The sequence below is a fragment of the Rhinatrema bivittatum genome, chromosome 5 (genome assembly GCF_901001135.1).
Source record: "Rhinatrema bivittatum chromosome 5, aRhiBiv1.1, whole genome shotgun sequence".
Taxonomy (NCBI): Eukaryota; Metazoa; Chordata; class Amphibia; order Gymnophiona; family Rhinatrematidae; genus Rhinatrema; species Rhinatrema bivittatum.
In genome coordinates this window covers 73256464-73282702 of record NC_042619.1, presented here as the reverse complement: position 1 = coordinate 73282702, position 26239 = coordinate 73256464, and the positions used below count along the sequence as shown (strand labels likewise).

Here is a 26239-nt window from a genome sequence, read left to right as displayed (position 1 = left end):
GGGCGTGGGTTCCCCCAGTGTGTCAAAAATTTTTAGGAGGCATAAGGTTTCCGCCCTAGGTTCCAGTAACTTTTGCACATCTAATTTCAAAATGGTTCCCATCTTTTCCACGAGTTTCGGGTAAGATAGGTCCTCCGGGGGAGAGTATGGTTCCGCCGGTTGTTCTGGTGGATCAGAAGGGTATCCAGTTGATGAGGAATGAGAAGATCGTGATTCTAGCGACTTACTCCTTGAGTGATGGGATGGTGCCGGTGAGGGTGGTCTCGTCCGGGTAGGAGTGAGATCTGGGTCTCCCTTCAACGACAGTGGCTTGTCTGTTTGTGTGTGACTTGTCTAATTTGTCCTCTGGTGGTAAAGTGAAAGACGATTGCAAGGTCTCAAAAAATCCTGCTAGTGATTGGGAGAGGTCCCAGAAAGCTTTTTGTGTGTCCGGCGGCATTGACCGGCGGTTACCGGAAGTGTTCCCGGGTCCTGAATTGGGTGGTGACTGTCTCGGTCTAGCTGCGTCAGGTATAGAGTCTGCATGTCCTGTCGGGTTACCTGCCGAGGATTTTGAACAGGAGCTCGACGACATAGAGGAGGAGATCGGAATTACTCTGTTTCCTGACTGTTCAGATTCTATATCCTGGCTGGAGGATATGGAGAATGACCGATCTCTGGAACGGTCCGATCGATGATGTTTATGTCTTTGCCTATGTTTAGCGTAGGAAGGGCTTCGTCTATGATGCCTGGACCTTTTCCTAGTGTGAGATTGAAGGCTACTGGACGCTGAGTCTGATGTGGCCTGCGTGCGAGACGTGCGAGTGCCGTCCGACGAGTGCCTCCCATGATGTTTACGTTGCCCACTAATGCGAGAATGTCGATGCCTGTGTTTCTCTTGTGGGGTCTGGGATGGTTTGCCAGGTGCCGGTTTCCATGTCTGGTTCCCTTTTAGGGTTAGCCCTTGGTCTGTCGGCACGACTTCCGGCGCCGAGTTTCTGGACTCTGAATCTCGTTTTCGGTCCTTGGGCGTCGTTCTCGGTGCCGGATTTTCAAGCGTCGAACCCTGCGCCCATTCTTCCGGAGCTGATCCTGGCGCCCGTTGTTTCGGCGTCGATGTTGCCTCCCCGAGCTTCGGCGCCGGTCCTGACTCCTGGAAATTCGGCGCCAATCTTCCTCCCGGCGCCGGTTCTGGCGACTGTTGAGTCGGCGCTTTCGACGTCGATTTCGCCGTGGGTATTAGGCGCTCCGAGCTCCCGAGACCTGTCGAGCGGTGTTTCGTTTTAGAAACCCTCAGCTCCGGCCTGATCTGAGCGCGGTCGGGTGATCTATGACGTCGTCTTTTGTGGCCCCGTGGTGAGGGTTCATGCATGCCTCACTGAAGTAGTACCTGGGGAGTCCCGGAGGGTAGTTGATCACAAGACGAGGCTCTTCTTTTTTGTAGCGGCGGCCTTGACTCTTGTCCTGGGGAGGAATGCGTCGTGGACGGCCTGTTAGTTAATGTGAGCTCCATCATCCGATAGGCTAGATGCCGCCTGGCTCGCGGGGACATGCGAGCACAGAAATGACAGTCCGATTGCCTATGATTCGGTCCCAGGCAGCTGTAGCATCGATCATGTCCGTCGGTGACGGACATGATCTTACCGCAGGGACACAGCTTAAAACCTGAAGGTTTCTTGGACATTTTCGTTGAAAAAGTGATGTCTGTGAGGAGAATAGAGCTCCGCGTGTGCTCCCGTGCGCGGAAAAAACAGACTGAGGAGAATCTGTTACTTCCTGCGCGGGAACCCACGCGCAGCCGCAGACGGAACAAAAATCTACACTCTGCTACATAAGCTCCGCCTCCCGGGCACTGATGGACAGTTCCCATGACAGCATGGCTAATTCAGCCCTGCTATCGACGGGAAAATGTATTCATCTATTACATTAAAAAATAATGCACTGAAATCAACATATTGGATTCATGATGCATTATGGAATCCTGTAACACCTGCTCTCAATTCTGATATCAATTTTAATTTCATTTCTTGTTAGCTGCAAATCCATAATCCACTGAATACTGTGTACAATTCTGGTCACCGCATCTCAAAAACGATATAGTTGCGATGGAGAAGGTACAGAGAAGGGCGACCAAAATGATAAAGGGGATGGAACAGCTTCCCTATGAGGAAAGACTAAAGAGGTTAGGACTTTTCAGCTTGGAGAAGAGACGGCTGAGGGGGAATTTGATAGAAGTGTTTAAAATCATGAGAGGTCTAGAATGAGTAAATGTGAATCGGTTATTTACTCTTTCGGATAATAGAAGGACTATGGGGCACTCCATGAAGTTAGCATGTGGCACATTTAAAATTAATCAGAGAAAGTTCTTTTTCACTCAACGCACAATTAAACTCTGGAATTTGTTGCCAGGGAATGTGGTTAGTGCAGTTAGTGTAGCTGGGTTTAAAAAAGATTGGATAAGTTCTTGTAGGAGAAGTCCATTACCTGCTATTAAGTTGACTTAAAAAATAGCCACTGCTATTACTAGCAACAGTAACATGGGATAGACTTAGTTTTTGGGTACTTGCCAGGTTCTTGTGGCCTGGATTGGCCACTGTTGGAAACAGGATACTAGGCTTGATGGACCCTTGGTCTGACCCAGTATGGCATGGTTCTTAAGTTCATAGTAGCTCATTGTAGCAATACAATATCTATTAACATTCAAATTACAGAAGATCACACAATAAATGACAGACAACAAAATCAATGACAGACAACAAAAACAATACATACATCAGATATCTGACTAGATGCTACCTTAATACACTCTTCATATCAATTTTAATATCTCCCATGATTAAGCATCTGCAAATAGCTTCTAACTGATGCTATATCAAAAGAAGCCTGTGAGAGAGTCAGGTTGGATCACTAGATGACTGAGGATAAAAGAAGTGCTTAAAAAGAACAAGATCATAACAGAAAACGTGCCAAAAGTGGAATATAAATAAAAAATAAATTGATTATTTGCTTCATCTTTACTGAAGAAGGTGTTAGGTACCCACATTGGAACCATTCTTTGATGGTGATTTACAAGATCTTTAACCAATGACTAGAAGATGTACTAGATCAAACAGACAAGCTAAATAGCACCATATCACCAGGACCTGATGGTGTTCATTCCAGAGCTCTGAAAGAAGAGCAAGTTTGCTTACCGTAAACGGTGTTTTCCATAGATAGCAGATGAATTAGCCATGCTGTATGGGACGGCCTCCGTGCCACTAGGTGGCGGAGCTCTCAAAGTTGAAAACTTGTCTTTGATAGTGAGGTGCGCATGCTTGCCTGATGCCACGCTGCCTCAAGACTCCTCAGTCTGTATCAAAGCAAGACAAGTTGTAAAGATAAGAAAAACTGTCCGGGGAGGCGGGAGGGTCAGCATGGCTAATTCATCTGCTATCTACGGAAAACACTGTTTACGGTAAGCAAACTTGCTCTTTTCAGTAGATAAGCAGCTGAATTAGCCATGCTGTATGGGAGTCCCCAGCTGAACTATTAAGTGCATGTAGCATATAGCATGTGTCCCTGATGTAACCAGGAAAAGTGCGCTCAAGGTGTAGACCATAGGCGGACAGTTTTATGATGGTGTGATCTTAGTGGTGTAAATATGCATAACACTGGGATCGTGTCTGTCCCGTGTGCGTTATCCGTATTCTGCACGAGAGCAGTAACGGGAGGTTATCGGATATAGCGAGGATCCCGGGTCTGTGATGTAAGTATCAGGGAAGGTCATTCATGGAGATTGTCCATGATGCAGTTCAGTGCGGACATGGTTTATGGGATAGGTGGTAAAATGGATCTTCAAATGCTGCTGACAGTATTCAGAGATCAAAGTGAAGAGAGTGTCATGGAAGATAAGCAATCTCGGGTATTCGGGTTGAAGGAGAAGTAGAGCTCTGGGCTCTTTAGTTAAAGGAGTATAAAGTTGTGAAAGCGAATGTTTGGTTACCAAAATATCGCATGGAAGGTAAGCATGTCATGGTAGGCTCGAGGTTTTGGGAACCATGAAGCTGAGGATTGGTTGATATAGAAACAAATAGGTCGCTGTGTGTGATAGGCAGGATGCGCAAGCAGCGTAACCCGTCCTGGTGAGCCTAAGAAGGGTTGCAGTGCACAACGTGCTCAGCTGAGGTGGAGGCAATGAGAGGCTCCGGTAGGCGACGGACATGGTTGAGAAGTGTGAAGGGTACCCATGGTGGAGCATGAAAGTGCTATATCACTGTGTATGTTCCATGGAAGTACAGTCCGTCGGGCCGTAATCAGAGCCGGAAGATCCCCGACGTGAAGTTGGAGGTGAGTGGGTAGAGAGAAGACTCAGATTGAGAGATGTCTGAGTTGAAGCGGATCCGAAGCTCCGGAAGGGAGATAGAGGAGGATTGGAGACGGTCCGGTGGACCGGCAGTGATAGTAAAAAATGCATGAAGGTGCAATGTTGTTTAGATTACTTACCTGGTAATCTTCTTTTCCTTAGTGTAGACAGATGGACTCAGTACGAATGGGATAGTATCCGCGTGCTAGCAGTTGGAGACGGATCTGACGTCAGTACGGGGGCGTATATAGCCCCACAGGAAGCGCAGCGACTCAGTAATCTTCCTTGCAAAAGCTGTTATGGATGTGTGTACTGACGCTCAGTGAAAAGTGAAAACAGGATTCCCCTGACCGATTGACAGTGGCTGGCGACTGCCAGCGTGCCCAACCGGAAAGCGTTGACACCTGGTAGAGGGCACGCTCTCATGTAAACAAAAGCATGGCTTACCTGGAATCGGTGAAACTCATGCACCCAGGCAGCGGGGCAGGATGCTGAGTCCATCTGTCTACACTAAGGAAAAGAAGATTACCAGGTAAGTAATCTAAACATTTCCTGGCGTGTAGCCAGATGGACTCAGTACGAATGGGATGTACAAAAGCTTTACCTCCCACCTGGGCGGGAGGCTGCCTGAGGACCATGCAAAACCGCCCTCGCAAAGCTGATTCCTCCCTGGCCTGGATGTCCAGACGGTATAACCTGGAAAAGGTATGAAGGGAGGACCACATCGCTGCTATACAGATGTCTGCTAGAGACAGCATCCGTGATTCAGCCCAAGACGCCGCTTGGGCCCTGGTAGAATGAGCCTTGACCTGTAGAGGCGGAGCCTTCCCAGCCTCCACGTAGGCGGCTCAAACGACTTCTTTAATCCAGCGGGCGATGGTGGGCCGCGAGGCCGCTGCACCTTGCTTCTTCCCGCTGTACAGGACGAACAGATGGTCCGACTGCCGTAGGTCTTGGGTAAGTTCCAGATACCTGGGCAGCACTCTGCCAATGGCGAGATGGCGTAACAAACGACCTTCTTCGGATTTCTGCGAACCCGCCGTGGTAGGCCAGGACATGGTTTGATTAAGATGAAACTGTGAAACCACCTTAGGCAGAAAGGAGGGAACCGTCCGAAGGCGGATAGCCTCTGGAGTGATCCTAAGAAAGGGATCACGGCAGGACAGTGCCTGTAACTCGGAGACGCGGCATGCGGAACACACCGCCAGCAAGAATACCATCTTCAAGGTGAGAGGACGAAGAGACAGGCCCCGAAGGGGTCGAAAGGTGGATCCGGCGAGGAAATCCAAAACGAGGTTGAGGTTCCACAAAGGCACAGGCCACTTCAGTGGCGGACGAATATGCTGGACTCCCAGCAGGAAGCGAGAGACATCTGGGTGCCTGGCGACGGTCTTGCCATCCCTCCTGGGACCATAGCAAGACAGCGCAGCCACCTGAACCTTGATGGAGCTGAGGGACAAACCCTTCTGAAGGCCATCCTGCAGGAAATCCAACACCATAGGAATTGTGGTCGCATGTGGATTGGTGCCATGAGTGACGCACCATGCTTCAAATACTCTCCAGATCCGGATGTATGTAAGGGATGTGGAGAACTTGCGAGCCCAGAGGAGGGTAGCAATCACGGGCTCTGAGTAACCCTTCTTCTTCAATCCAGCCCTCTCAAGGGCCAGATCGTAAGAGAGAATTGAGCCGGATCCTCGTGTAGAATGGGACCTTGACGTAGAAGGTCCCGGAGAGGAGGCAGGGGAAGAGGTTCCCCTGCCAGTAGTCTTCTCATGTCCGCGTACCAGGGTCTTCTTGGCCAGTCTGGTGCCACTAGAAGAACAAGGCCCCGGTGTGTCTGAATCATGTGGATGAGGGCGCCCAGCAGAGGCCACGGAGGAAAGGCGTATAGGAGAGTCCCGGGAGGCCACGGCTGTACCAGGGCATCGATGCCCTGCGAGAACGGGTCGCGTCGGCGGCTGAAGTATCTGGGTACTTGAGCATTGGACTTGTCCGCCAGTAAATCCATGGCCGGAATCCCCCAATGATCGACAATCATCTGGAAAGCTTCGGATGGGCCTTACACGACTTCGCCGGTCCTGGCAAAGAATGGACAGAGGATGGTGGGGCCGAAGTGCCCATGCGGAGCCTCTCCATCTTCGCGGCCCAGTGCCGCTGGGCCCGCGGAAACATCCTGCCGCAGTCCCAGCACGATTTTTGATCGTGGACCGGGCCTAAGCAAATGTAGCAATAATTATGTCCATCCAGGATGGACATAATTTTGCCACATTAGCAATATTTGAAACTAGATGGCTTTGGAGCCATCTGGGATGAGAATTCGTGCGAAAAATCGCTGAAAAAATATCCAGTCAGGCAAACAATACGCTAAGAGAAAAAACCCCGTGTGCGAACGGCTCGCGGAAAAAAAGAAACTGAAGAGGTGAAGGAACCGCGTGGGAACATGACCGCGCAGATGCACAGAGTTCAAAACTCTGTGATCGACTAAGAGAAACTCCGCCTACCCGGGATCGTGACTCTTCCCAGACAGCATGGCTAATTCAGCCCTGCTATCGATGGGAAACAATGGGCCCTAGGGGGAATGAAATTGGGGTTAACACCTCAAAGAAACCTTACAGGATAGACTGACTAAACCTACTATCACATCTGAAGTCAGCATCCAAACAATAATGTGACAAATACATGGACTGAATTCCATATTGTAGTCTTGCAAATTTCCTCCATAAAGGCCTATATCTCACATGGGCCACTTATACTGCCATGACTCATATTATGAGCCTTGACATGCCTTTCGAGAGTTAGATCCATCTGGGCATAATAGGAGGCGATGTAATCTGCTATTCAGTTAGACTGAGGTCAGTATTCAAAGGAATCTAGCCAGCTTGGTAAGGACATAGCCAGCTAGATCAAAGCCTTTGAAAACTGACTGAGCTGAACAACTAAATTTAGTCAATCAAATTCTGGGCAGGCCTGGGGGTAGGGTTAGCTTAGGTGGAAAAAACTAGGTAACCAGAGCTGATTTTCAATGCTATCTGCTTAACTTGGCAGGCCAAATCTAGGTGCTACAAGAGCATGCCTACATCTGGCTGGCCACTGTCCTGATGGTCTATTAAAAAATATATATATATATATCATCCCTGCCAACCCTTTCTACTTCCCTCCATTTATCTTGATGCTATTATTTTTTTTTATTATTATTAAATCATCTCTGCTGTCCCATTGCCCTTCTTCCATATGCTTGTGCTGAAAAAAAAAATCTTCACCACGGCTCTGCACCACCCTCCCTCCCAATCTTCACATTGAAAAAAATCATCCCTCTGTGCCTCTCTCCCTCCTGAGGTTTGTATTGAAAAAACATCCCTGCCACCCCATAGTCCTTTTCTCCCACTGCTTGTTTTGGAAAAAAAAAACCCAAAACATCCTGATGTCCCATTGCCCTTCTCATTACTCTCAACCCAAAAAAATAAGTATCCTAGGCAAGGGAATTCATATTTGACTTCCAAACTAGAGACAGCAGAATGTCTTTTTTGGCTGGGGGTGCCAACCAAGCTCCGCCCATGTTCCCACTACCAATTTTTATTTTAGATTTACAGTTAGTCATTCTATCATACATACATTCTTTGCATACATCAGAGTATAAATTATTAATTCCCAGACCAATTAAATGCTTGTTGCTAGAAAACCAGACAGTGGTAGAGGAGAAAATGACAAAAAGCAGCATTATTAATAGAAATGTCAGTACTAAATGACTATTCTGATTTGTGACAAGAGAAGATCAATTGCCAAGAGTAAGGGCTGTTATGTTACATAACACCCCTCACACAAAAAATAAAGGCACACCAGGGTCCACGTAATATATTGGTATGTTGGTGTTGCTGAGTTGTCTTTTTCTTGTGGGAGAAGAGACAGAAGGCAACAGAAGGAGATGGGAGCAGGGAGAAGAAAGCAAGAGGAATGGGGAAGGAACAAGGAGAAGGGAGGAGAGAGATGGGACAAAGAGTGAGAGCAAGAGGGAGTGGAGATGAGGGAGAGATATGCAGTGGTGAAAGGGGATGGTCTAGAGATGTATAGTGCTGAAGAGGGAGATGGAAAGAGAGCAAAAAGGATTGGAGAAAGAGCGAGAGATGGGATGCTGAAGGAGAAGGGGAAGGGGAAGGGAAAGAGGGGGCTAAAGGGCAGGCAGGATAGAAAGAGAATTGAGGTCTGCTTCCAAGAAAATCAACAAAGGCTCTATGGCACCAACATAAGGTACTATGTTAGGCCTGGCAAGTCTTTGCTGTTTTTCTTGGGGGGGGGGACAGGGAGGGAAGATGGAAGAAGAAAGGGCAAGAAGAGGGAGGCTGAAGGGAAAGAAGGCATAATAGGGCTGGCCAATGGGAGCAAGGGTGGAGAGACAGGGACTGAGAGAAGAGGCTGAAGGGAGAAGAGGTGGATGGGGGAGAAGAGGAGGATGGGGGAGGAAGGTGGGATGCTGGTGAATGAGGTGCACGGGGTGAGGAATGCCTCTCCTCCACTCACCCTGCTTCTTTCCTACTGTTCGCACAAACCCTTCATTTTCCCCTAGTTCGCACCCTATCACACACACCCATACACACACAAAAACAAACACACAAACACTTCATTCACCCTGGTTCCTCCCTCTCTACCCCCTCACTCACCAGCTGCTTTCACTTTGAAACAGGAAAAGGAGAACGGCAGCCTTGCAGCTCTTTCAGTGTGTTTTCCATCCTCTCTGCCAGAGGCAGGGCACGAGTATTGTGCTTTGAACCATGGATTGAAAGCATACCATCCAGGCCCCTGCAGGGGAGGAGAGAGGATGCAAGGCTGCTGTCTTCCTCCTCCTCCTATTTTGAAGTGGGAGGAGCCAGTGAGCTAGGGCAAGGGTCGTCAAAATTTTAAAACAGGATCACAATACTTCGATTCTCATTGGAACCAGGAATCATAGAAGGGCGGGCGGGGAGGGAGCCCTTGGAACTCCTTGAGTGCAGAAGAATAAGTGGCATAGGAGCACCCGGGAGGCAGTGTGGCGCTTTATGTCCGGGATGGCATAGAGTCCAACAGGATAAACATCCTGCATGAGACTAAATGCACAATTGAATCTTTATGGGTAGAAATCCCAGGTGTGTCGGGGAAGACTATAGTGATAGAGGTATACTACCGTCCACCTGGTCAAGATGGTGAGACGGACAGTGAAATGCTAAGAGAAATCAGGGTAGCTAACCAAGTTGGTAGTGCAGTAATAATGGGAGACTTCAATTACCCCAATATTGACTGGGTAAATGTATTATCGGGACACGCTAGAGAGATAAAGTTCCTGGATGGAATAAATGATAGCTTTATGGAGCATTTGGTTCAGGAACCAACGAGAGAGGGAGCAATTTTAGATCTAATTCTGGGTGGAGCACAGGATTTGGTGAGAGAGGCAACGGTGGCGGGGCCGCTTGGCAATAGTGATCATAATGTGATCAAATTTGAATTAATGACTGGAAGGGGAACAGTAAGCAAATCCACGGCTCTCGTGCTAAACTTTCAAAAGGGAAACTTTGATAAAATGAGAAAAACTGTTAGAAAAAAACTGAAAGGAGCAGCTACAAAAGTAAAAAGTGTGCGTGGTCATTGTTAAAAAATACCATCCTAGAAGCACAATCCAGATGTATTCCACACATTAAGAAAGATGGAAAGAAGGCAAAACGATTACCGGCATGGTTAAAAGGGGAGGTGAAAGAAGCTATTTTAGCCAAAAGATCTTCATTCAAAAATTGGAAGAAGGATCCAACAGAAGAAAATAGGATAATGCATAAACGTTGGCAAGTTAAATGTAAGACATTGATAAGACAGGCTAAGAGAGAATTTGAAAAGAAGTTGGCCGTAGAGGCAAAAACTCACAGTAAAAACTTTGTTAAATATATCCGAAGCAGAAAGCCTGTGAGGGAGTCAGTTGGGCCGTTAGATGATCAAGGGGTTAAAGGGGCAATTAGAGAAGATAAGGCCATCGCGAAAAGATTAAATGATTTCTTTGCTTCGGTGTTTACTGACGAGGATGTTGGGGAGGTATCTGATATGGAGAAGGTTTTCATGGGTAATGATTCAGATGGACTGAATCAAATCACGGTGAACCTAGAAGATGTGGTAGACCTGATTGACAAACTGAAGAGTAGTAAATCACCTGGACCGAATGGTATACATCCCAGAGTTCTGAAGGAACTAAAAAATGAAATTTCAGACCTATTAGTAAAAATTTGTAACCTATCATTAAAATCATCCATTGCACCTGAAGACTGGAGGATAGCTAATGTAACCCCAATATTTAAAAAGGGCTCCAGGGGCGATCCGGGAAACTACGTTATGAATCCTGCCCGCGGTCCCCTGTGAGCAGGCCCTTACCGCTATGCTGCTGCCTGTTCTCCGACGCGGCCGGACGCCGCCGTCGGGCCTTCAATGCAGCACGGAGCCGCTGCCGACGTCCCGCTCATCTCCGGGGCTGGAGGCCGCAGTCCTTGGTCCTGCCTGGCGGCTGGAGCTGCCCCTGGATCCTCCTGCAGCAGCAGGAGCCGCTGCTGACGTCGGGGCCTGCTCCTCGGCCCAGCCCTGCCTTGCCACTCTGACGTAGGTGCAGGGCCGCTGTCCACGGTTCTGCACAGCTTCCTGCTTCCTCCCTCTAGGCGCACGGCCACGCCTCTCTTCAGGATATGCCCTGGGCCCCACCTTCAGACTGTTTCCTGTACCAGCCCTATAAAAGGGCTGCTCCTGCATTTCGTCTTTGCCTTGCATCGGAGTTACTTCGCCTCTGGAAGCTCCTGCCTTCCAGTGCTCCATCAAGTCCTTTTTGTTCTTCGTTGGAGCTCCACGAGTTGTCGCTTCTTGTGCCATGTCTTCGTCGCCTGAGGTACTTGTCCAGGTTTCCTGATGTCTCGTAGTCTGATGTCCTGCTTCCTGATGTTCCAGGTTCCTTGATGTTCTTCTCCTGTGCTCTTGAGCCTTCTGTTCTGCCGGCTCTTTGGATCTCCTGGTGACGCATCTTCATCTTTGGAGTTGCCTGCAGTGGACTTGTGTCCTGCGCTCCTGAGCCTTCCTGTCCTGCCAGCCCTTGTGGTTCTCCGGATGACACCTGCTCCGTCGTCGAAGTCCCGCCTCGCTGGATTCCTTCCTGCGCTTGTCCCGCTCTCCGCGTGGTCCGTGACCAGTCTCTTCAGGCTGTGTAGGGCACGCAGTAGGACAGGGTGGTCCTCGACCAGCCCACTGGGTCCACCCATGAATGTGGGCTGAGTAGGGCACCCTGAGAGAAAATGCCAATGTCTACCTTCCCAGCTTCTTGTCTTGCTTGTGATGCCGTCGCATCAGTCCTTGTCTAAAGTGTTCGTGTCAAGGCCTCCATCTGCCCTCATCCTCAGGCCAGCCTGCTGCTCCATGCCGATCCTAAGTGGCAGGTCCGAAAGGGCTTGGAACGGTCGGAGGACTGTTCACCTTCCAACTTCATCTTGTTGGCCCCGGGAGCTTGCAGGCCTGGCAGAGGGTAAGACCATGTCTCTGCCATTCTGGGACATGCCGCCAACCCTCGGTTCGGTCCTGGATCCGTCTGGGGTCGGGCCGAGGCCCAAGGGCACACGAAAAACACTTCGGTAACACTCCAGATTGGTTAGCCTGACTTCAGTGCCAGGAAAAATAGTGGAAAGTGTTCTAAACATCAAAATCACAGAGCATATAGAAAGACATGGTTTAATGGAACAAAGTCAGCATGGCTTTACCCAAGGCAAATCTTGCCTCACAAATCTGCTTCACTTTTTTGAAGGAGTTAATAAACATGTGGATAAAGGTGAACCGGTAGATGTGGTGTACTTGGATTTTCAGAAGGCGTTTGACAAAGTTCCTCATGAGAGGCTTCTAGGAAAAGTAAAAAGTCATGGGATAGGTGGTGCTGTCCTTTCGTGGATTACAAACTGGCTAAAAGATAGGAAACAGAGAGTAGGATTAAATGTACAATTTTCTCAGTGGAAGGGAGTGGGCAGTGGTGTGCCTCAGGGATCTGTATTGGGACCCTTACTTTTCAATATATTTATAAATGATCTGGAAAGAAATACGACGAGTGAGATAATCAAATTTGCAGATGATACAAAATTGTTCAGAGTAGTTAAATCACAAGCAGATTGTGATAAATTGCAGGAAGACCTTGTGAGACTGGAAAATTGGGCAACAAAATGGCAGATGAAATTTAATGTGGATAAGTGCAAAGTGATGCATATAGGGAAAAATAACCCATGCTATAGTTACACAATGTTAGGTTCCATATTAGGTGCAACAACCCAAGAAAGAGATCTAGGCGTCATAGTGGATAACACATTAAAATCATCAGTTCAGTGTGCTGTGGCAATCAAAAAAGCAAACAGAATGTCGGGAATTATTAAAAAGGGAATGGTGAATAAAATGGAAAATGTCATAATACCTCTGTATCGCTCCATGCTGAGACCGCACCTTGAATACTGTGTACAATTCTGGTCGCCGAATCTCAAAAAAGATATAATTGCGATGGAGAAGGTACAGAGAAGGGCTACCAAAATGATAAGGGGCATGGAACAGCTCCCCTATGAGGAAAGACTAAAGAGGTTAGGACTTTTCAGCTTGGAGAAGAGACGGCTGAGGGGGGATATGATAGAGCTGTTTAAAATCATGAGAGGTCTAGAATGGGTAGATGTGAATCGGTTATTTATTCTTTCGGATAATAGAAAGGCTAGGGGGCACTCCATGAAGTTAGCGTGTGGCATATTTAAAACTAATCGGAGAAAGTTCTTTTTCACTCAACGCACAATTAAACTCTGGAATTTGTTGCCAGAGGATGTGGTTAGTTCAGTTAGTATAGCTGTGTTTAAAAAAGGATTGGCTAAGTTCTTGGAGGAGAAGTCCATTACCTGCTATTAAGTTGACTTAGAAAACAGCCTCTGCTATTACTAGCAACGGTAACATGGAATAGACTTAGTTTTTGGGTACTTGCCAGGTTCTTATGGCCTGGATTGGCCACTGTTGGAAACAGGATGCTGGGCTTGATGGACTCTTGGTCTGACCCAGTATGGCATGTTCTTAGGTTTTTATAGTGAGAGGACCAAAGTAGCAGCCATACCAATAAATAGAATAATTCAAAACAGCTAATTAATAGAATAACATCCAATAATTAAAAACTAATTTAAAAGTTTTCCAAATACCAATAAAACATTTCAAAATAGACACTTTTGATATCCAGATGCTGAAACTGTCATGGATTAGGAGGCAGAGAGAAAGAAGGGTTGTTGCACACACATGCACACACATACACGCTCTCTTTCTCTCACCCCCCCCACCCCACACACACGCTTCTCAACTAACACACTCTCACCTATTCATCCATGCACATACGCCCTAACCTACCCATTAACACACACATGCTCTCTCACCCACTGGCCCATGCACGCATTCTCTCTCACCCATCCACATATGCTCTCTCTCATTCATCCCCCCCCCCCCCCCCACACACACACACTCACACTCTCTTGAAGCAGCAGCAGTCTCCTTCTTCAGCTCTTGCAGCTAACGGGACGATGTCAAGCTACAGAGACCAATCCACTTGTGGTTCTATGCTCCTTTCTGCAGGTAGATCATCATATTCTCTTCCTTCTTTTTCTAAGGCCCCACCAGCCACATTGCCAATTCCAGCGGGGCCATGCTACACTATAGATCTGAGAGGAGGACATCACTGCTGGCCACCGACATTCATGTTGACATCATTAACATAGGCCTGCAATGTCAAGCCATTGTCGATCACATCATTTCAAGACACTGGTGAGCTGGAGATAATAGGGCAAATGGATCAGATAGAAGGGCCGAGAAAAGCATGTCATCAGGCCATAGTTTGCCCACCCCTGAGCTAGGGAATACAGGTGAGGCAGGGGGAGGGTAGACTGTGCTGTTCATTACCATCAATGTTGCTCTTCTGGGGTAGGTGGGAGGGAAAGGGAAAATGTCCATCCACTATCACCAAATCTTGCTGGCTGAAATTTGGGGGGAGGGGCCATGACCACTGTGGTCCCCCCAATCCCCCAACACATTCTGACACCTATCTTCAAGACACAAAATTGTAAACAGTATTCTCATTCTAAAAGTATTATGCAGTTTAATCAAAATAACTACAAAAGTCATAGACATTTAAGGTAAGTGTAGCATCTGTACAGATCTAGAGTTCACATTATGGGGGCAATTTTCAAACTGACTGTAGTGTGGAAAAGTCCACAGATACTTTTTACCCATGGCCTTTGCATCATTTTTCAAAAATGAAAATATGTTTGTACTTTCGCTCTGAAACATACTGCAGGTACAAAATACCCACAAATATTTGCACTTGCTTTTTCTGCGAGCACTTTTTTGATGGACAATAGCACATGCAATTTGAAATTGCAATCTAGGGGGTGAATTTTCAAAATTGTATGCATATATATGCATAAGCAACATCTACTTGAATATTCCATATTTTATAAAAGTTAAAAATACTTGCATATTTTCATTTCTTCGCGCACATATATGTGCTAGTGAGGAATCTTGCTGCCGAGTTTTGTATGATCTGTAGTGTATAGGTGGTGTATAGAGGTAGGCCTGTCAGGAGAGAGTTATAGTAATCTATCCCTGAGAATAGTAGGGATTGGAGGACGGACCTGAAATCCGAGAATTTGAGCAGGGGCTTAAGATGGCAAAGCAAGCACAGTTTGTAGGAGGAGTTGGTGCTATTTCTTATATGGTTACCCATGGAGAGAGGAGGGTCAATAGTGATTCCCAAGTTCCGTACACTCTGGGCGATGGGATGGGATTCAAAGGTGATATGGTTGGGAGTATTGGTAAATGGATGTTGTGATAAACATGATAATTTCCATTTTAGATGTGTTGAGCACTAATTTATTACTGCGTAGTCATTTTTGGATCGTTGAGGAAAGATTCAGTCAGGGCCCATGTTTCCTTGAAAGGAAAAAAGAATTGAATATCATCTGCATAGATTTTATAATGTACTCCAAGGTCATCAAGGGTGCAGCATAATGGAGTTAGGTAAAGGTTAAATAGTGCAGCAGAGGGAGCGGAGCCTTGTGACACTCCAGAGCTCAGTGGTGTCAATGAAGAGGTAGAAGAGTCAATTTGGACTTCTTGTGTCCTATTACTAAGGTATGACAAGAACCAGTCCAGCACTGTACCAGTTATTCTGAAGGTGCATAGCCTTGAGAACAGGATGGAGTGATTGACTGTGTCGAATGCAGATGTCGAGTAGACATAGGAGCCATAGTCGAATCCATGTCGCACTGTATCAAAAGCTAGAAAGCAGTAGTAATTCAGTGCTATGGTGCTCCCTGAATGCGAATTGGTATTGGTTGAGGATGTTATTTGAGTTAACGAAGTCGGAAAGTTGGTGGATAACTGCAGGTTCTAGTCCTTTGGCCATGAAAGATAGGGTGGATATCAGGTGGTAATTGAGGTGATGGTTGGATCAGCTGTCAGTTTTTTGATTTTGGGTCGGACTGAAGCTTGTTTTAGGATATCTGGGACAATGCCATGTTGCAGTGATGAATTTATGAATTTAGTGACAAACAGAGCGATATCTAGTTTGATCAGTTTGAGTAGGGAATGATGGCATGGATTAAGGTTTAAGATTGTCGATGATCCTTGTGGTATCCAATGTTGTGATGTCTTCAACGTGTTCCCAGGTTGGGCCTTGAAATTCTGGATCAGTTTTGGCTTCATCTGGGTGGAATTATTGAATGTGCTAATAACAGCTGCTGTTTTGTTGGTAAAGTGAGTGGCGAATGTCTCAGCAATGCTCATCTCCGGGATGGTGGAAGGAAGAGTAGAGGATGTCTAGGTTGGGTTGTTTATATTCTTTACAGCGGTACATAGTTCTCTGGGGTTGTTCCGTGAGGCTGACAGTTTTTTGTAGATGTAGGATTTCTTTGCAGTGGTAACAGCCTCTTGATATGACGACAGTTATAATAGTAAAGAGTTTTATTTGTCTGAGATGCGTCTTTCCTCAGCTCACATTTTTGGGTTTGGAGTGTAGTGTTGTACCATTGTGCGGATTTTCTTTTTTTCATTGAGTGTGGTTTCAGAGGGGCAAGCTTGTCGAGTGTAGATGTTAAGAGTGGAGTTCCAGTGTTCTAATAGTTCTTCAAATGAGTTACAGGAGATGTTATCTAGAGTCGAAGTGAGGTTGGATGAAAGAGACATTGGGTCTATATGACCTCGTTTCATGGTTGTGGTACTGTTTCCATAGGCGATCTGATCGCAAGATTTGGATTTGAGGGTGAAGTTGATTAAGGAAGTGGTCGCTTCAAGAGATTTCAGATATGCTTATGTTCAAATTATTTATGTGAAAGCCCAAGGAGTTAACAAATACTAGGTCCAGGAAATTGCCTTTCTTGTGAGTGAGGGAGGAGATGATTTGCTTCCAGCCACATGAAAGAAGGGTATAGAGTTTAGTGGTTGGTGGTGGGAGGGCAGTGAGCGGGTCAGCCTCGCCTCTCCTGCAGCTTCTCGCTCTCTCTCGCTCGTTTCAGTGGGGGAGGGGCAGCCTAACATATCTGCGTGCCGGTTTCTGGCTCCTAGGGCCGAAGGACGGAGGGCCTCTGGAATGCCTTGTCTCAGTGTAGGTAAAAGTAGGCATATTATGGAACAATGCACAGATTTTTAAACGTATTGACAAAGAATAATTTTCAAACACTTTTTTACCAACGTGAATCACATTGAGAATTGCCCTCTAAATATTAATGTGGTCATTACAGCTCTTTATCCTTCCTAGCTGCATCAAATGAGTTACAATTTTAATGTTCTCTTAAATTGCCTTCCCAGCCTAAGCAAGACCACCCAAACAGGTATACTGAAGTTAAAAGTGTCAATACATAAACAAATATACAACCACAAGACAGAGATAAAATGAGCCATTATACAGAACCACAAGACAGAGATAACCATGAGGCATTATAGCTCCATCCTTCCTATCAAACCATCCCCAATTAAAACAACAAATCTGATGTAAATGTACCAGGAGCAGCAGCTGTCCAATGCCTTATAACACTCTGCCTTCACCCAACTCATAAATAAAAAATGCTCAACCAGGAATAATAACCTGACACCCCTCAATCAATAATGAAGACAAGAGAAAATTTGGCAAAAATAATTGTGCAATCTATGCTTTGAACAGAAGTGATATAAAAGCACACTCTCTCAGGGTATTGTTTATTTCCAAAGTTTCCACTGAAGTACAGAAAAAAAAACCACCACCATTATCTGCAAACATAAATTATTTAAAGTAGTGTTTACAATTTAAAGGGATCCGCATACAATTAAGTAAAACGAGAACAGAACTACTGTACTTCCAAGGGTTTAAAACTTTCTGGGCTGATTACTAGCATTTTTTGCTAGTTTAGAAAGCTCAGGAAGTGAAAAACGATTTGCAATCAAAACGACACAATCAAAACCCAAACAGCTCATGCTTTCAGTCTTATTCTTTCAGTTTATCAGGTACTTTATACCTCTCTGGCTCTCTCTCTAGTCTAGGACAACGGCATTGCACCTACAACCCTCCATGTTGGATGCTGCATTTAACGAAGTTCTGTAGACCTAGAGAGGAGCTAGAGGGAAGCCTAACCATCCCACTGCAGATTATTAATCCTACCGCTTGTTAAACTGCTAAACAAGCCTTTCTACCGGAAAATCCAAGCCAGCCAGAATTAGCAGCCCCCCAAAAGATTCAACAAATCGCAAACTACACTCACCTACTATAAAACGAGATTTGCAAGACTGTGTCGCACTAGGCGTTCATAGGCCATTCATGCAGTTTTTAACCAATACATAATAAACCTCCAAGTATGATGACAATTGGATTTTTTTTTTTTTTTTTTACAACCACAACCCCTAATCTTTTAGCAAATAGATAAGGAGTCAGTGCAAACGTTTCCCCGTAATACCAGGAGAATAGTAAACGTGCAGCTCGCAGAACTAGGATAAATCCAGCACTGAAGCAGGTGAGCTGTCTAAAGAGCTGCTGCTGCTGCTGCTGTTTCTATGTGACCCCAGCAACCTCCGAAGTGTGATGATATCCCAAGAGCCCCGGGTATTCTCTCCACCCCGGCAAATTCCTCATCTTGTGCTTTATTCGGTAACATAAACCCCAAAGAAATGGGAGGAAGGTAACAGGAGACAGGTATGACACTGGCCTACACTGCACTAGAGAGGATTCTTCTTCATCGGCCAGCGATACGACTAGCATATTTCCAATGACTGGTTCCGTTAGCTTCGCTTTACGGACAATAAATAACAAATATTAATTTGCAACTAAGAAAAACAATGGAAAACCCTTAGCTTTAAAGCACCATCCCTGAGGCTTAGGGTCACTTTTTTTTTTTTTTACCGTATCGTCGGGATTTCGCTTTCTAAAGCCAAGCAACAGCAAACCGAAGCCCCGTGAATGGCAGATATTGATAACAAACGAAACACTGGCAGTGAACGCCCGCTATGTTTTCCTCTCACCTCTTCGTGGTAGCGGATTACCGTGGTCCCATAGCGCAGCTGCCGTCTCTGTATACGCGCGTGTACCTCTATGCCTACGCGCTCTCCCTCTCCCCCTCTCTCCGCACGCAGCAACTGACGCCGTATCCAGGGGGCGGGGCTGGAGCTCTATGAACGACAACCCAGCCGATTGCTTACGGCGCCCAAGTCACAGCAGGAGACTGGAGGAATAACTCTAGAAAGGTCTAAAGTGAACCGCAACAGGGGGCGCGCGCCTGACCTAGGCGAACCTCGCGCGGTAACGGTCCCTAGACTGCAAGAAAGCTGCAGTGCGCAGGGGTAAGAGGAGCACGTGCGAGAGCCTCCTCAACAAGGGCTTGTGTCTGGCTGCGTGCTGTGTTGGTAGATGGGGTAGGATTCGATTGCCATTTACATGCATAGGAGTCAACATATCAACCCTTTAGTGCATCAGGCTCTTAAATCACCTTTTAATTTTGGAGAATACGTAACAGTGTCCATATTTGGAAATATTCTCACATATCTTGTCAGTAAAAAATTGAATCGCGAATTAAACATTTAGTGAAAAGGAGAAAAGTGTGTTTGCACATTTGTCTGTGAAAAAAAAACCTAACAGAATTCTTGATTGCCTTTATTTTATGAGCTTTACAAAATAAACTGCTGGTGAAAATTGCATAGCAGATAGGCAGAACCGAGCGGAAGAAGACCTGCATTGGTTCTCTGCCTGAGCCAAGTATTACTATAGCAACAAAGACGATCACCCTGAGCCATTGGCCCTGAAATGCAATTATTCGGTTACAGACACCTATTCTGGTACAGGTTTTATTAAGCCTTCAAGTTGGACTCCTGTGAACATACAGAATGCGTAATTTAACAATGGACCAGTTCCAACTATGAAGAAGAAGGAGTCCTTGATATTCAAATAAAAAATGTTTTGGAGATGGTTGAAAGATACCAGAGTCAGATACTGTTACATTTCTGAGTTCTTGCTCCTCATCCTGCTCCTGAGGCCATGGGTTCGGTGGTGGCATGTAATAAAGGAGGGTTCACCAGAAAAGCTCCAACATGCTTTATTTTGAATACACAGTTTAACAATGGTAGGGCAGCAGGCCAACTGATGCTTTCAGATCTAGACCAGCTTTTTCTGTGCCTGGGGCAGATATACAGAATAACTGTCCCCCAACCCTGTCTTTTCACTTACCAGTGTTTGCTCTGACACAACACTTTCCTTTAACAGCATAGGCACAGCTGTCCTCATAGTGGTGGCAGCTTAAGCAAAACACCCCTCCCATCTCTCTCTCTCCTACTTAAGCATCCCTTCTTTATCCTCCCCCATCCCCATGCCCAGCAATTCCTTTCTCTTCGCCTCCCCTCCTTCCCCTGTCCCCCCTCTACCTCCACTCCACTCTGTGCCCTGAATCCTCCTATTTCTCTCCCCATCCCTTGCCCTGCATCCCCCTTACCTTAGGTATTCCTCTTTCTCCCCCACCCATTACTTGTCTTGTACCCCCTTTTCACCCCCACCCATACCTGCCGAGCAGTAGGAGTCCCCTCTCCTCCACCACTCTGCCCAGCAGCAGTAGTAGCAGCCTCTCTCTCTTTTTGCTCCCCTCAATCTACTGCACAGCAGCAGTCCCTTCTTTGGCTCCTCTCTTTGCCCCTGTTAAGTGGCAGCCCCTCCCCTCTTCTCTGTCACTCCTGCCTCTTATGCTCCTCAGCCTGCAGTGCTATAGATCTTTCTGCAGTGGCAGCAGCAATAGCTGAAGATACTGAAAATCAGCACAGGGCCAGTGAGCCAAGCGGCAGCCCCTACTTTTCTCCTACACAAACGTATTCATTGCAGTATCTTGAAAACATAAATGGCTGGGGATCCCTAGAACAGATCTGGTGACCACTTTCCTAGGTCCTTCAGCCTTGTGCCCCCTCCTCAATTAATATTTAGGCTCACAGGCTCCCCCTAAGTGTTTAAATTAAACTCAATTATCATCATATCCCCACCACAACCCTTCCCAGGACAATTCTGTAAAATGACAACTGCACATCATACTTTTAAATATTAAAACTTTTTTTTGCAAAATATGTTTCAGAAATCATATCAAAGTGTCTGATGAATATGTATTCTCTAATTTTTGGAAAGAGACTGCAAAAAAAAAATATCCCAAGGAATACCGAAAGTTATTAATTAAGAGGTCCATATTGAGCTACATGTTCTTATCCAGCTAGTTAGGCAGATAAGTTTATCTAGCTAAGTCAGGACTTCCCAAACTCTGGGTTGGGATGCAAATGGAGTCACAAAACATTCAGTTGGGGTCACAAATGTCTCAAACAGCAGCACTCTTCAGGTGCCAGCAGCATAAATAGTGGAAGTCAGCATGGAGCCTTTGAATTAGCAGATGCTCACAGGCAACTGCCCTTGCATTAGTTGTTGTGGCCGAGTTTGCATGAGCCAGGGGAGACTTCCACTCCTCCTCTCTCATCTTCATTGAACCTACCCAAGAGAAAAATGTTGCTCCTGTTATCAGCCTGTCCTCTCTTCCCATAATTTGTCAACCATCTTTGGCCTTGGGGCCCAAAGGAAAATGCGCTGATCCTTGCCAGGGGGATATTTGGAAGGGAGGCCATTGGAAGGGAAGGATAGGATGCAGGAGGGCTTGCAGGGTTGGCTCCGAAGGAGAATGAGAGAAGGTAAATGACAAAAGATTGACTGGGAGATGAAAAAGAGAAGCTGGGGGAATGTAAGAAGAACTGAGGGAAGAAGGTGAGGCTGGGAAGGGAGAGGGAGGGGATGACAGAGGGCTTGGAGTGAGAAGATCAGCAGGGGGTGTTATGAAATGGCTGGTTGGGGAGGTGGGGGGATGTAAAAGGGGTCAGACGGGAAGGGGTTGAAAGGGGAGTCTGCTGCAGGGGAGGAGGAGGTTCTTTGGATAGGAGAAAGGATAGACTGCAGAGTGTAGAGTTGGAATAGGGGATCACCTGGAGTACGGGGAGGGTGTAAGTGGAATGATTATTGGAGATGGATTGTACCCCTGCTAATTTATTTTGGCCGTCTTCTGAGGTCATGTGAATTTTCAGATGCTGAAATGGGGTAACATTGGCAAAATGTTTGGGAAGCCCTGGCCTAAGTAGTAGTGTATGTTCAGCGGTGCAGCTGCACTGCTGATTATACCCAGCTGTCTTAAAGTTAGCCGGATAGTTTATTTATTTGATTTATTTAAAAGTAGTTATATACCATTTATTAAAAAATAAATTTTGTCAAAACGGTTTACAAAAATATGAAATAAACGAAAATTAAAAAATAAATTAAAAAGGAATAAACATACCCAAATTGGTATATAGCTTCATTTACCAATACCCATATGCTTAAGGGAGCCAAATTAGACAACTTCGAATTAACTTCATCTAAAGAGATTGAATCCATTCTCAAGAAGCAGAAACCATCCAGCCACCCCTCAGACAACCTACCAACCAAGTTACTCCTACTCATACCAAACACAATTTCTGGACCTCTGGCCAACATCATAAACTGCTGCTTAACCCAAGGTTTGTACCCAAACATCCTAAAAAACGCCTCTCTCAAACCCCTCCTTAAGAAACACAACTTAGACCCTAGTGAACTAGCTAATTTTCGCCCTATATCGAATCTTCCATTCTTAGCCAAAATCACAGAAAAGGTGGTTAACACCCAGCTCTCAGAGTATTTAGAAGATTACAATATACTATATCCTTCACAGTATGGTTTCCGCAAATCACGCAGTACAGAAACCCTGCTCATCTCCCTAACTGACCATATTATTATGGGACTTGACAAAGGACACTCTTTTCTGCTAATCCTCTTAGACATATCAGCGGCGTTCGATACTGTCAACCACGCCATTCTCCTGAATCGTCTATTAGACATAGGCATCTCAGGACAAGTCTACAACTGGTTCAAGTCTTTCCTTAGTGATAGAAGCTTCAAGGTCAGAATAAATAATAAAGAATCACCACCAACAAATTCATCACTAGGAGTACCTCAAGGATCCTCCCTGTCCCCCACACTTTTCAATATCTACCTCCTCCCCTTGTGCCAATTGTTAACAAGTCTCAACCTTATTCACTACATTTACGCAGATGATGTGCAGATCCTGATCCCCATAACGGAATCCATTACCAAATCACTCTCGATCTGGAACAACTGTCTACAATCTATCACTAGTCTCCTCAACAGTTTAAATTTGGTCCTCAATGCTAACAAGACTGAACTCCTTCTCATTTCCGCCAACCAAGACAACATCCAATCACAGACCCATCATAACCATGCCCTCACTCATACTCAGGTTAGAGACCTGGGGGGTAATACTCGATAACCGTCTTAACCTAAAGAGTATGATTAACACTATCACCAAAGACTGCTTCTTCAGACTACAGGTATTAAAAAGACTCAAACCTCTCTTATATTTCCACGACTTTAGGACAGTTCTTCAATCCTTGATATTTGCCAAAATAGACTACTGCAGCGCTCTCCTCACAGGTCTACCCAGCTCAACCATTAAGCCACTTCAGATGATACAAAATGCTGCTGCCAGAATCCTAACAAGCACCAAGCGGAGTGATCATATTACACCCATCCTCCGAAATCTACACTGGTTACCAATCAACCACAGAGTCCTTCACAAATCTTTATCATTAATACATAAATCCATCTACGATCTCCTTTATCTCGACCTTGAAATTCCATTAAAACTCCATACTTCTAATAGGCCAATGAGAGAAATATCCAAAGGAACACTACAAGCCCCTCCAACCAAAGCCACGCGACTCATTGCATCCAGGGACCGAGCATTTTCAACAGCAGCCCCAGCTATCTGGAACAACCTCCCTGCTGAACTCAGGTTGGAACCTTGCCTGCTAACTTTTAAAAAAAAACTCAAAACGTGGTTGTTCCGCCTAGCCTTCCCAGAACCCTGGGATACACATTAGACTTTATCTACTCACGAACAATTATACCTCCCCTCATCTGATTCCTGGACAGCATGGATACCAACTCTAACATGTGGACTAATTCTATTCTGAACTATCTCTAGTCCGGAATTTGTTATTTCTCTTTTCTTTACTTAACTTTATCTCTTTTCTTCCAGCTACCTAAGCTTCCAAGTTCACGGTCCTCGTTTAATGTAACTTTGTCTCTTCCTTTACCTAATTATTTTTATCCCTGTTCGATGTAAACCGTCCTGATATGGTATTTAACCATGAAGGTCGGTATAGAAAAATGTTAAATAAATAAATAAAATAGCTAATAGGTAACTAATCTTAACAAAAATCTTAATACAAGGGAGCTGTGTTTATCCGGCTAACTTTAGGATAGCTGTATGGGATGACCAGATTTATCCAGTTAACTCAGCTCCTTCCCAGAACATCTCTGGACCGTCCCTGGAATGCCCCTCACTTATCTGGCCAAATTCTTGTCAGACAAATAGTTATCCAGCTAGAAGTTAGCCAGATAAGTGGCCAAATTTTAATTTAGGCAGATCACTTCAAATGCATTTGAATATGGACCTCTAAAATATATTCATATACTACATTGGTTGAAGGTAATCTCTGAAATGGCTGGCTGCGCTGAATTGGATTTTTTTCCCTTTACTACTCGCCATAGGAAAAACTTTCTAATTATGTTGTAACCAGTTACAGTAACACAAAGTTCCTTAATTACCAAGCACTTTGTGAAGTAACACACAAACTCTGCAAAATATCACTCAGAACCTAGAAAGCAAGCCTGTCATACCGACACAGCATTAACTCCCAGAACTCATACAACAACAACCCTACATGAAAAAGCAACACTATAAATATTCCAACTGGGCCTAAAACACCAATACCCCTTATGGGGAAAAAAAAGAACAAGTTGGACTATTGCAGATCCCTACACAGAACCTACATGCTAGCAGAATACTTCATCTCCCTCACACATATAGAATACAGACAGACCCTTACCAAATACAAATAAGGGATCACAAATTAGAAACAGAAATATGCAGATAAAAACAGAATTCTTTGTTCTGCTGTTATCTCCAATTCCCCCTCTCAACACCCACATACACATTTTATGTTCCTTGATTATGGGGGGAGGACAAAAGAGAAGAAGGGGCTGGATTAGGGAAGGCTCTTCTTTGCTTTGCACTGTGCTTTAGTCCAGGCTCATAACCACTCCCATTCAGTTCCTTGCATGCTGCTGGAAGGGAAGGAGTAGGAAGCAAAGGGATGATCTCTGTTGCCTGAGATTTTGAGCACTGGCCAATAGAGACATTAAGGCACAACCTTGTGTGCTTAAGCCCATAGGTAAAAGCTGCCTTGCAGATGATACACCCCCTTGGGCTTGATACCCAGGACAGCCGCCTCCCTCGTGTTCGCTCTGTGTGCTGCACTCCTTTAGCCCTGGGGATGCTGGCTCAGTACATATAACAGCGGCTGCTCCACAGCAAACTGGCTGACTTTTAGCAGTGCTCAGGCGCAGGAACTAGCAGGCATGATCGAATACCACCGGCCCTACCTGGGTCCAGCTGCCACTCCTATTCCTGTTACTGGCCCCACATCCTCACATGGGTTTCCCTATCTAGGTGCAGGGTCCTCCCCTCTAAAGATTCACAACCACCTTCCTATAAAGCAGGGGTTCCCAACCTTTCTGAGAGCATGGACTCCTTTTTAATCTTCTAAATTTTCATGGACCCACCCATGTTTCTCTTTCATTTTTACCTGCAGTTATGTGCTGTATATAGAAAACTTTTAAATGTAATAAATAAATAATTATATGCACACCAGACTCATTCATAATATATAAAACATATTAAATAATGCTTACTTATATAAATTGAATCCATATAATTGCAAAGCATAACTATAAATGTGTAAGAATGTACTCATATTCAATAACTTATGTAGTGTAACTACAGGCAGCCATATAGTTTGTTTTATTTGGATCTGGAACGGCCTAGTGGAAGGAAAGAGAGAGACTGGCAAAGTGGGGTAAAGAGACAGGCTGGCAGATGGACTGGTGGAGAGAGAGAGAGACAGACTGGCAGAGATGAATTGATGGAGGAAGAGAAAGAGGCACTGGAGGGGGACTGGTGGAAGGAGAGAAACAGAGCAACTGGCAGGGTGAGAAAGAGAACGACTAATGGAGATGGACTTGTAGAGAGTGTGTGAGAGAGAGAGAGAGCAACTGGTGGGGATGGACTGGTGGAGGATGAGAGAGAGAGAGTGACTAATGGGGCTGGACTGGTGGAGTGAGAGAGGGGGGGACTGGTTGGAATGGACTGTTGAGCAAAGACAAAGAGTGAGAGACTGGTGGGGAAGAGTGAAAGAGGGATGTTTGAGACAGGCCCACATCACTAAAAGGGAGATGCGGTGAGAGGTTTGGTG

General features: G+C 45.6%; 1 protein-coding gene across 5 annotated transcripts in view; it reads right to left on the bottom strand.

Annotated features, from left to right (window-relative positions):
• Positions 1 to 26239, bottom strand: part of ELMOD1 (ELMO domain containing 1) — a 338352-nt gene that overhangs the window by 300583 nt on the left and 11530 nt on the right. The window contains exon 1 of one of the 5 annotated variants that reach the window (XR_003856879.1): positions 18848 to 19167. The exons of 2 other annotated variants lie outside the window; for them this stretch is intronic. The gene's annotated coding sequence lies outside the window, so the exon portion shown is untranslated. Of the gene's footprint in view, positions 1 to 18093; positions 18210 to 18847; positions 19168 to 26239 lie in introns of those variants that run through there. 2 more of the 5 variants (XM_029602450.1, XM_029602453.1) reach the window with 2 other exon arrangements.